The sequence below is a fragment of the Cyprinodon tularosa genome, unplaced genomic scaffold (assembly GCF_016077235.1).
Source record: "Cyprinodon tularosa strain WSP-4 unplaced genomic scaffold, ASM1607723v1 ctg346, whole genome shotgun sequence".
NCBI lineage: Eukaryota > Metazoa > Chordata > Actinopteri > Cyprinodontiformes > Cyprinodontidae > Cyprinodon > Cyprinodon tularosa.
The window spans coordinates 2,003,305-2,016,593 of NW_024039059.1; positions in this window are offsets into that span (position 1 = coordinate 2,003,305).

A 13,289-nucleotide genomic window follows, 5' to 3' on the forward strand; every position below is an offset into this window, starting at 1 on the left:
TCGGTGCAACACTAGTAACAACATAGTATCTAATTATCTAGTTTTCATGGTCCTTTGATAAAACATCTGCTCAAATTAAGGACAAATACACAGATTTTAACACATTTCTAGATTAGTTTTTACAGTGTAATACTAAATAGTTTTTTATGACAATATGCCCTGACAGAAGAGGCCCCTGGACCAATTTAATATTTCACCTTTAAAATTAACTTTGAACAATTATTTATAAATGACAGTCAGCATGGAGCTCCAGCTGTACTAAGACAGAATCACAGTTTTCATCCATTAGATCGGGGGTCTGCAAATTCAGTTTTTTGGCTCACTTTTAATATATGATTCTTTTTTGTATTATTCTTTTGTGTGCATTCCCACCAGAAACAGCTAATACACATCCAGCGCACACCTAGGACCCTTTAGCGAGCACTTTGTTCTGGTACGACTGGTCCCTGACGCTGTTTGTTATCATTGTGCATTACATTTTATAATTTCATGTTAAATACAAAATCAATGTGGCACTTCATATAAAAACTAAGGCATCAATGAGTTAAATCAATTGTTATGTCAAAAAGCAATTAGGCAAAATGTATTTTGCAATGCAGACATCTCCCCTAATGAATTAGAGTATTATCTCCTTTGATGCATTGATAACATATAACTTTCATAATTTCACTTTCTTAAACACAAAATGCATCAAAGGAAAAGCTTTTTGTTGATTTGTTTAAAGATCTGAAATGTTTTAAGATTTGATGGAACGGTTTTGATGCATGTTATAAATAGAAGGGAGAAAAATCCGTATTTTTCATTATTTGGCCTGATAATTGCAGATGAATGACCATCAAGTTCAATCAGCTGATTATTTTAAAAGAAGGTGAAGAATATTTACACGGTAGAGTTGCGCTACTGATAATCTTCCAATACGAAACACATACAAAAGGTTAGAAACAAGTAAAGTTTTTTCAGGTAGAAGTTGCAAATTTTATTGGAGTTTCAGTTTTGTTAACAGTCATCTTTAACACCAACTTACTTTCCTGATTGCTTTACTCTTTCTTTATTAGTATATGTTCCACACAAGAAGACTACTTTCGTCTCCTACTTTCATATCCCCTGTAAACAATTACCGACTTTTCTGTTTATTAGGGTCTAGTGGAAACATAATTACAGCTGAACACACAAAAAAGAAACATTTTGTTTCTTTTTCTTGAAGTTTTTAACTGGACTTTCACTTTCCTCCTCTCAGACTAAGCAATAGCTTCAGACATTGGCGCTATCTGCTAAATGTAAGACATTCAACTTTTTGTAACCTTTACTTCAGAAGTCCTTAACTGTGCATTTAAAGGTACATATGCCTAGACCAAAAACAAAAAAAACATCAAATCTAGTTGATTACAATAAAATAATGGTGTTTTGATGGTCTTTTTTGCGCCTAAATAGAAACTCAGAATCGGACGTGATGAGCTGACATTAACAGATGTACAGTAGCGCCACCCGCTAGTATTGCTGAACTACCAGTAAGTAGAAGGTGGCCATTAAAGCAGTCACGAAATCTCGTATTCCCTGTCTCATGATGTTTCCATGGTAAATATACACAAAAATACTATATTTACTAACAAAATGAGCAAAAAATAACCTTAAAAGACGAAAAAAACACAAATACTCAGCTAGCAGGATGCAGTAATTTGTTATAAAAAATGCTGAATGCAACCAGACTGAGTTACAGTTGTATACATTAAAAAAAAAAATTACTCGGAATCAAGTAAAAGGTGAGAAAACATTCTCCTCTGGTGTAAGATGTTTCTGAATTCCTGTGATTCATACTCAACATGATGGGAGCAGTATGTTCGTTCAGACATAGCATGTCGCTTCCTTTTGATCACATGTTTAACTTGGTTTCAGATTAGCAAAATCCCTGCAAAGCAGAAGCTTTTTTTAATTTCAAACAGCTGATTCTCTGGGTGCTTTTATTATTATTTTTTTTACTTTTTAAAGCTTCATGACAAATTTTCAAGTCACAAATTTTTCTATTCGTTTTTATAAGGACTGAACATCAGATTTTGCTCCTTTTCCACTTCTGTTAGTTTCATAAACATATTAAGCACTGGATATTAATTCTGTTGTATTTTTCCTGTTTTTTTTCTATCTAGAGTTGACTAATGTGAAGTTATTGTTTGATTTATAACGTTACAAATTAGTCAATAAAGCCAGACTTCTTTTTGGAGGCGGAGGGGGGCCTCGCTGATGCCAGGCACCAGTTAACTGCAAATTGTTTTCAAAGCATTTTATTTTTTCATTTATTTAAACAAACTTTTGTTTCTGCAGCTCTGGAGGCGCCTGAACAGGTCACGTCGCCTCTGATCTTTTTCAAAACAACAACATAGAAAGTAACCTCATGCTCTTTGGTAGACGTGACCTGCAGAGGCAGAGCACACGTTTCATGGTCACACACATTTTTTTTTTCCTTTTTTGTGATGAGTATTGTATTTGAAATTCAATTGTGCGTTTTAACATTTCATTGTATTTATTAGCCTGTTTTGGCTCTAAAAAGTGTCAGTACATCTTGGTGAGAGAGACAATCTGAAAAAAATATATCTATGAATAAAAAAAAGGAAAGACTTGAGACTTTTGTCATTGATATGTTCTTTTGTCGTCGCTGTTTTGTTTGACAATCCATTTACAGCAGTACAATGGTTTATTTTTAAAAGAGAAGCGATTGTTTAGGTGTTATTTGCTCTGTTTTTGTGTGTGTGTGAAAGAGGCCTGGACAGGTAGTGCTTTATGAATTTTATTTTCCGTTGCTCTAAATGGAGCTCGTTTCTTTCCAAGGATCTAATAATTTCCAACACAAGGCTTTCTGTTTCCAAAGCCCAGCTATTCCACTTGGTCTTTATATTATGGTGGCCCATTTCAGTAAATGTGGCCTATTGTTCCACTGTGTGTGTGAGTGAGGTAAGGCTTCACATTCTGACTGTGCTGTGGTGAATACGCCACGGCGCCGGCGCTCGCTGCAGCCAATCCAGCAACAGAAACAGAGAACTCAGCCATATGAAACCACATAATAAATCTAATTGTAATTCCCAAATCGACTGTAGCGTCACTCTTCGAGGGGCGCCGACAAGTTTGTCGCACTCCTTTGTAAGGTTGTGTGTATCCCTGCCTGTGTGTGTGTGCCATTACTTTAAGATGGGAGGGGTTTCTTTATTTTTTTTTATTTTTTAATCATTCTGGTACTGTTGCCATGCTAATCTCATTAAATAAGTCATCATAGTTTACATTTCCTTTTCTCGAAGAATATGAAAGTTTTTGCAAGTTAACAGAATAGGTTTTATGCATTTATCAGGGTAAATAAAATAAGTTAAAAACCTAGAAAATGAATTAAAGCAAAGGAGGTTTTTAGACCTAAACCTGTTCTTGTTTGCCATCTTTATAAACCGGAAGGGTACAGAAAAGAAGCTGGTATGTATATTTATATATGATCTAGTAAAAGTTAACTTTAGATCAACCTGTTGGAAAATAACTGAATAAGGAAAGGAGATCAAGAAGAATGAATGAATGAATGAATGAATGAATGAATGAATGAATGAATGAATGAATGAATGAATGAATGTGGATGAAGTTCATGCTTAATAATTGTAAAATTGCATTAAACTATTCAATGAAATCCTCCTGGCCAGGGGTGGAACTAGAGGGGGACAAGAGGGACACTGGACCACCTCCTTAATCGGATTGGCCTTTTCAGGACCATATTGATTGACAGGTCGCAGCACCAGATGACTCCTGTACAGTATTCGGTGTTATGGAAAGGTTGAAAGACTTCAAAATAAAAAATAAAAGTCTCAAATATAAGTAAAAATCGCCAAAGCAAACTTTTACTTTAGGTAAAGGTTAGTTACTTTTTTGTAAGTAGAAAAAAATATTCTTATGGCTCATTTCATAAAAAAAAGATATCAGCCTTCAACTTTTAATTAATAGTTAACAGTTGCAATAAAAAAGCAGATAAATTAGTGCAGAATGTTACTTATCTACCAATTTAAAATGATTTATAAATATATTCCTGTGTTTGTTTAATGACACTTTGGTGATCAAACAGTTTTGTTTCAACCATCCATCCATTTTCCGTCATGCTTATACCAAGCGGGGTCCGAGGGGTGCTGGTGCCTATCTCCAGCTGTCTATTGGCGAGAGGCGGGGAACACCCTGGACAGGTCACCAGTCCATCACAGGGCAACACAAAACATTCACACCTAAGGAGAATTAAAGGAATAGTACACCCAAAACATGATTAGCCTTCATTTTCTACTCACCCCCATGCTGAACAACACTCTGGAGTACTTTTTTGATATCTCAAATGCATCTGGAGATCTGGGAGGCTTCTTGCTGTCTGCTGACATTCAAATAATGGAGGTCTATGGCGCCCGAGACAGAAAGGTCCATAAAAGTCCATAAAACGTGTCAATATTCCTCCATACTGCTCGTCCAATGTAATCCAAGTGTCCTGAGTGGGTAGCATCCATAATTTACTCGAAACGAAGTCATTTAGAATGTTTTTAGAGCATAAACAGTAGTGTATAGGATTTCCTAATAGCGCCCCCATGCGCGCTCACGACGCTACGGAAGCCGGCAGACCAAACCAGCGCATTCAGCTCGGCAAAGAACTCATGCTCTTCCTCAACACTGAAGTCCTCAGACATTTTTCTTTCGTTGTTTCTTTCTTTGCACAGGTAAACAGCACATTTCTTTTTCTACGCTTGCATTATCGGCAGAGCAGACGCTGAATGCGCACTTCCTTCCGGTTTGGTCTGCCGGCTTCCGTAGAATCGTGAGCGCGCATGGGGGCGCTATTAGGAAATCCTATACACTACTGTTTAGGCTCTAAAACGTTCTAAATGACTTCGTTTCGAGTAAATTCTGGATGCTACCCACTCAGGACACTTGGATTACATTGGACGAGCAGTATGGAGGAATATTGACACGTTTTTGTGGACTTTTGTGGACCTTTCTGTCTCGGGCGCCATAGACCTCCATTATTTGAATGTCAGCAGACAGCAAGAAGCCTCCCAGATCTCCAGATGCATTTGAGATATCAAAAAAGTACTCCAGAGTGTTGTTCAGCATGGGGGTGAGTAGAAAATGAAGGCTAATCATGTTTTGGGTGTACTATTCCTTTAAGAGAGGCCAATTAACCTAACATTCATGTTTTTGGACTGTGGGAGAAAGCCGGAGTACCCGAATAAAACCCACGCATGCTCTGGGAGAACATGCAAACTCCATGGAGAAAGATGCTCCTGGGAATTGAACCCAGAACTCCCTTGCTTCAAGGCAGCAGTGCTACCCACTGCCCCACTGAGCAGCCCCTTTTTGTCTATTTTTAACCTTTTATTTTAACCTTTTATTTATTTTATAATAATACTGCTACCTACAGCCAATAACAGAACTAAAAAACAATTCTGTTTATTTTTGTAGCTCGGACTCGTTCTTAACACATTTTTTTTTTACTTTTTTCACCTTACCTGCAGTTATCATTAGTGTCTGAGTTGAACTGAACGCCAGTCACTTCTTAGTATCCACAAAATCCATCTTGAATATAACGCAAAGATAGTTTACTAGGTCGGACCTATTAAACCTGGACTTGCTTCACATCATATCCGCAGAACAGCTTGGTAACTTCCGACCCAAAGTAAATTTAGGAAAATAGGCTACAGGATTATAGATACATTGATGTTGAATTACTGAGGTGTCAGTGTGCTAATCAAAAATTTCTTTAGTTCTAAAGTATCAATTAAAAAGGCTGTTTTGAAGATAGTTTTGACTAAAAAGTTGCACGTTTCTTTAACTGAAGATACCTGTTTTCTGAATAAAAAAACTAATAGAGAAAGTCACTGTCAGATTTTTTCTTCTGTTCCCACATGTAGGTGACCAGTGCAGGGTTTCTGTTACCAACAGTGATTGTGAAAACTTTAGGCGTTAAGTTTGTTTAGTAAGAAAGCTGCCAAAGGTTCACATGTCAAATAAATATTGATCAGAGCGGTGTTATTTAAAACACACGCACATAAACTACTCTTCATGTGCAATTTTTATGTCTTATATGTGCAGATTAAACACCATGAGGCCCACCAATATGTCACAACCAAGTTTCCTCTGTGCTTGTGGCTGGGATTTTTTATGCGCCCATAGATTCTCTCCACTGAGTGCATGAACCTGTTTCTGTGCACTTATGACAACTTCTGTCACTTTGAGAGAGGAACCATCCAGGGAAAATAAAATGCCTGTAATTGGCTACTTTTCAGGAAACGCTTCCTCTTGAAACAGTACTGTTTTGTTCCTAGTTGTGGCTACTAATGTTAGCAAAGCATCTGGTTTGTGTAAAGTGAAGTCATCCTTAAATAGCTTAGTTTAACACAATCATGACTTAAGTGTTGATTTTAAAGTAAACAATTAGCAGAATGTCTCCCATAATGCCAATCAGTCTATGACTTGTCATCTCTTAAAACACTTCAATAAGACATCAGGTGAATTTGGAGTTGTTGAGTAGGATGCAGAAGTTTGTTCTGTAGCTGGACAGTCGCTGGTTTGAATCCCAGCTCAGTTCTTGTGTCCTCAGGCAATACACCTGACTTGGAATGCAGTGTTGCTGGTGTTCATCAGCACCTGTTTATGGCAGCGTGCCCCAGGGCAGCTGTGGCTACATAATATCATCAATGTAAAACAGCATGGGATTAATTACCGCTGCTATGCTGATGATGCTCAATTTTGTCCATACATCCTGATAAATGTCAACACTAGTGTGCAGAGTTAACATTTGACACTATACACTCGAGTTAGATAAATTCAACCTGTTAAGTGCTGAATTTAAACTAATATTAGTTTATTAATATTTTTGTTTTGCCATTTTAACACTTTTCAAAGTGTTATTTTAACTTGATCTAGTGTAGACCAATAGACATTTTAGTTGTTGATGTTGAAAAATATTTTTTTTTCTCTAACTAAAGCAGCAGGTAAGTAGTAACCCAGAGATGAGTAGAAATAAAACCAGCTATGTAGAAAACGTCACCTAGAGTGCATTTCAGTAGAGAATGATCTAGAATTAAACTGTGGATGTCTGAAAGGGCTCAAGCCTCATAGCATTCTATCTTCATTCACACTAATATGTGGTCAATTATAGTAGTCAATGTCCTGGTAGCATCTTTAACCTGAAAAACCTTAATAGAAATAGGTCATTTTCACAACATCAATGCAAAAATAAATAAAAATGCTAAACATGACCTAACAGATTTTTTAAAAAGAGCATAAGAAGAGATTTTTACATAGTTTAGTGTCTTACTTCAGGTTTCTCGTTCAGTTCTCACATCATTAATATTCCTACGTGTCTCGGGGTGGCCAGATCTTAACATGAAAAATCCATCCTCCTCAGATCCCAAGCAGCCAACACACACGAAGTTGAAAATGTTTTAATGTTATTTATTTTAAAAAGAGGTATTTTGGGGAAAATGTTACAAGTGGAGCATATGACTTCAGAGAAAGCTAATGCTGAAAACAAAAAACAAAGGGAAACTATCTGAATATTAACCAACTTACCGCATTTAAACTAAACCAATGACAAAAACTTACTTCCCTATGTAAGAAAAACATAAGTGTACTAAGGAAACAGAAACAGAAGCTCACTCCTAGAAGCTGCTGAACTTTACATGGTGTTAAACAGTGTGGCCAGTTGAGATGAGTTGACGACGAATGGAGGAAGTCCGCTTCAGCAGTTTTTATATCCATCACCTCCAGGAGGGGATCTTCCTCGTCATCTAGGAACCAATCAGCGACAGGCACCTGCTCATATTTACATAAGTTGATGATGCCAGTCATACCACTTGCAACTAGTTATAATATAATAGAACCAAACTGTTTGTTCTTTTCAGTGAGAACAAATAGAGTGTAGATAGAAACTTACATTCAACAAGCAAACCAGCAGTACAGCAACAGTTGGGGAGGGGCACTGCTGTATTCTCTGTCTGCACGGGGATAGTTCTGATAAATAGAGCACATTGTCTATTATTTAGTTAAATGAAGAGGTATGATGGTACATTTTACCGGTTTTAAAAACCTCTGTATGCCTTTCATGTGTACCTGACAGGCCAGAGAGAAAAATAAAAAAATCCCACAATCTCACAGGTTCTGAAAACAAGACAGCTTTTTTTGCTTTTAAGTAATATGTTTTATAGTTTTTAATAGATTCTTAGGTTGGTTTGGGAAATAGAACCTTGTTGGTTTTAGTAAAAAAAAAAAACAGTCCCTTGGATTCTGTTATTTCTAAAGGACGCTTCATTGCAACACACTCAAACTTGCATGACACCTGTATATGTTAGCATGTTGCTGCAGCCCACTGGTAGCGCCAGCCCCAACCTGAACAGTGCAAGTCCAGGCAAACTTTCCCCTGTTATATTTAACCTGCTTTAAGGTAAAATACGGAAAGAATTTAAAATTACCTTTAAAAGCCAATTCTGTATCCTTAAACCCCCAAGCAGCCATTATGATAATGAACCAAGTCTGGTTTTATGCCATTACTTCACAGCTTTGAAAGTCTTCAACATCACTGTCTGACCTAAATGCGTGGAGAAGTCAGTTGAACAGATTGAAAAATCTAAATGCATGTAAGCATGTTAGATTAGTAAAATAAAATAAACGTAACCCTTGCAGTCTGAGCACTGAGGTAGCAGTGTATCAGCAAACCTTCTGGCTTTATTATAGTAAATTGGTTGAATTTTAGTAAATATTCCTCAGTCATTTTGAGGAACGTTGACATAAAAAGGCAAATATAAATAATTACAATAATTACTATGATAACCAGCCATGCTGTTACAGTAACTGTTTCTTTCAGCTCAGTGATTATACACACTTTGAATTTATCTTCCTCAGACATGGGTTTGGCCTGTGCACATATGATGAGGTATAATGACAGTCTTTGTTCATGAAAGCCACGCTGGATGCAGCCTAGAGGCAAAACTCACTTTTTGATATTTAAAATCCATATTGAAGAGGAAGAAAGAACCAGAACCCTTTCTTTTCCTTCTTCCTCTACTTCTCCATAGCAGTCTGGCATTTAGATCAAGAGAACTGGAAAATGTAAACACATAGAGGAAGATTTCTCCCCAACATCACCACAACCTTCAGACATGATCAAATGTCATCCTCAGGAAGGCGTCACAACCCCCACCCCCCATCCGAACTGTCATTACACTGATCACTTGGAGAAAATGATTAAAACATAAAAATAGTCAAGAGATGTTTAATTGGCCTCACACTTTGTCAGATAGGTAAAAAATTATTTAGAGCTGCAAATAACCAGCTCCTCCAACACTAAACTACAAGACTAATCTTAAGTAAGTTACAGTATATATCAGAAAGTTAAAGGTTCTCATATGTAAGGATATTATTTCTAATTGTACTGAGGTTCTTTTGCAAATGTGCACAGTTACTTTTTGGATGTTTAGGGGAGTGGCCTCTGCGTCCGTGTTATTCAGGTAACAGGAGTGGAGCAACACCGTTTTTTAACCTCATTTCTATTTCTGCTAATCTTCTTTTATTATTTCATTTCTTTATGGAAATGTAATACCTGTGCTGTTTTTTTATTTTTTAAGTAAATGGTTGAACCTAACGGAGAGGACCCCATTTTTTTTTTTTTTTTCTACCATCAAGTGGATTACAGAGGGGAGAAGAGCGGCAAGCTTATGGCTTCATGACTTAGAAATCTACAGTATCCATCCTCTGCCTCTCACAGCTAATGCCAATTTAGAGAAGCCAATTAACCAAACCGGCATATTTCAACCCAGAAGTGCTAAGGGAGAACATGTAAACTCCAAGCAGAAAGAATCAAACACAGGCTTCTCTTGCTGCAAACTGCTCCACCATGAAACTTTATTTGTTTTAGGATCGCCATTAGCCTTTACCAAAAGTAGATTCTCCTGTAAAACAACCATAGAGCATACCAAACCAGCAGTTATTTTAATACATTACAACCAATATAAAAATACACAGTTATGTGTATAGTTAAAGTAAAATTGTAAAATATTTGCATTTATTTTCACTATTCAAAAATGTATAATTACTTAGTAAGAATGAATAAATATCAATAAATAGTTCATCAAAATTAAATACCTTCACACCCTACTGTATGAAACACAGAATAATTGCCATGATAATAAAGTGAGGTAATTTTCGTAGCTGAATTTGAAACATAATGAAACAGCAAAGGCTTTAAAAAACAAAATTTCAAATCAAATAGCAAACAGTGATTTATAATTAAAAAAATATATTATTTCTCAATATTTTTGCTGAATTGCCAACACTTTAATTAGCAATATGCAATGGTGGTTCATAGAAATGTGTTGTTGATCTATTATAAACCTTTTAATTTCCAATCATGTTTTCTACTTGCATAAAAGGGCTAGCAGCCCAGAGGACTATCTGGAAAAGGGACTTTTCATGAATAGCTCCTTTAGATTTAAATTGAAATTAAAAAGTTGAACAAATATGTTTTGTTTCCATTTCTAAGCTTTGCTCGAACATTAGCAAACAACAAAATTATCAAATTATTGAGAAGAAACACTTGAGTTTAAAAACTTGTCTATTCCTTAGATACCAAGTGTCAGTACTTAGCTTCATACCTAAATCTATATGAATTATAGGGGAAAGATTGTGTTACCCATCCTAGTGGTTTAGTTAAGACTGGAATATAAATCTTCCTTGTTTTTTTGACTGATAGATCAGAGAGTTTGAACACCAGCTCTCCACCTATGTGAACTATTTATATACAACCATGTAAAACCTCATAAATGACAGGGAATGTAGTTAGTCAAAGTCCTGATTAGACTTTGACTTAGATTAATTTTGTCAGTTTGTACACCCAAATGTAAGCAAAAATAAATTTCGTTGAGAACAGCTCTCTATACAATTTCATTTCTAAAGTGCAGCCTTAAGGTAAGCAGCAGTGATAAAAAACATTGTGATACAAGTAAATATCAAAGACAATATATTTCAAATTACAGTTAGTTATAAAAATGTTTGAAGGAAAGGAAACCATATTTGTATAGCACAATTTGGTACCTGGATAATTCAAAGAACTTTATATAAATTAAAAAGTAAGGTAGAACAAAAATGAAGACAGAATAAAATCAAATCAAGAAACTGTCATGATGGGTTACTGAGAGGCCCAAGATGCAGAACACCACGGAGACAGAATAAAAGTTTAACAGGTTTATTGTTTCACAAAGCACACGGAAATAACACTGGTACTGGTTCAGGCCTGGGGGGCTGGTTCACTGGAGTCTGTGAGGGAGACAGTTTAGTTAGCGTTGGCTCTGTCGAGTTTGAGTCTTTAAAGGAGAATTTCGGTTTTTAACACTATTAGCCCATTTTCTGTAGTGTCCAGGATGAAATCGAATGATCGACACCAAAATTTTGACAATTGGTCCTGTCTCAGCTTTTTGGCTCATGCAGAATCACCCCCCGGCTGCTTCAGAATGGCTTTCATAGTGCATGTCCGATAATGTCCTTAAAACAACCTTAAACGTTCTTTTTTTTAAATATGCTACTCACCGGGTCGTCAGCGCTGTTCAATGACGTTCCAAAAAAAGTTTCGTGAAGAAAAAACGTTCCTGTAGTGTTTTATTTAGCATTTTGTAAATCCCATTGAGTTCTGTAGGAATAGTCAATATTCCCCTGCCACCGGAAACGGAAATGGGGCCTGTTTACACAGTTGTAGTCTTTTCGCTTCACTCTGTGTACTCCGACGTCGAGGGGCTAACGTCTCTGTTAAACACTTTAAAAAACTCTGAAAATGGAATACGAAAGGTGGATTCTTGATTCTCGACGTCGGAGTACACAGAGTGAAGCGAAAAGACTACAACTGTGTAAACAGGCCCCGTTTCCGGTGGCAGGGGAATATTGACTATTCCAACAGAACTCAATGGGATTTACAAAATGCTAAATAAAGCACTACAGGAACGTTTTTTCTTTACGAAACTTTTTTTGGAACGTCATTGAACAGCGCTGACGACCCGGTGAGTAGCATATTTTAAAAAAAGAACGTTTAAGGTTGTTTTAAGGACATTATCGGACATGCACTATGAAAGCCATTCTGAAGCAGCCAGGGGGTGATTCTGCAAGAGCCAAAAAGCAGAGACAGGACCAATTGTCAAAATTTTGGTGTCGATCATTCGATTTCATCCTGGACACTACAGAAAATGGGCTAAAAGTGTTAAAAACCGGAATTCTCCTTTAAGGTTTTCTGGTTTGTACCTTGAGGAGTCCTGATAAAGCCTTGAGGGAGGAACTGTTGGGATCCAGAGATTGTTTCGTTCAGCAGAGTCCGATAACTGCTTCAGCGTCTCACTTCTAGCTTGAAGGCAGACCTTGGTTCTGAGTTTCCAGCTCTTAGTCCTGAGCTGCATGGGAATCCAGAGAAGAGTCTTCAGGTTTGGCTCAGAGGGCAGGCTCGGCAGGTTAAGCTCTTCCAGAGCTTCACAGGAGAAAGACAGGTTTCCTGAAAGCAGAGACAAAGGGTTAGAATCCAGTCTGGATTCAATGACAACAAAGGTTCTCAGAAGATTCTAGGCTTAGGTGCTAACCAACTGGATTTAACACTGCGGCGTTGAGGCAAGGTCTGAAGACAGCTTTTATACTGTGGATCCTCTGATGATGAGATGCGCCTCAGGTGTGTCGAAGGCTCAACTCAGGAGGATCCATGGTGGACTCTGCTGGAGAGAGATGGAACTTCTCCAGCTCCCAAACAGAAACAAGCAGGTAGTAAAATAGATAAAACAGTTGGTCGACAAACTTAAACTAATAATACTTCAGTTAAAAGTTTAACTTCAAGGCAGCTCTAGATAAATTTGCTTTAACTTACACTTAAAAGAACTCTCTGGAGGTTTGTTCCCGATAATTGGAGCAAAGGAACTAGATGCTGCTTTGGTTCCAGCTCTGGGTGGACAGAGTAGGCTGGAGCTAGAAGACCTGAGTGGTCTGGGAGGTTGATTCACTGACAACAGATCTGTTATGATTGAAGTCCTAATCTATTGAGTGATTTCTAGACTAACAGAAGTATTTTAAAGTATATTCTCTGAGCTACAGGGAGCCAGTGGAAGGACTTCAGAACTGGGCTGATGTGTTCTACTTACTCAGTTCAAGTGAAAACACAGGCAGTGGTGATTTGGATCAGCTTCTATGAGGACACTGTTGCAGTAATCAACTTTACTAAAGATAAATGCATACATGTTTTTTTTTTTAAATAGATCCTGTTTGGACATTGG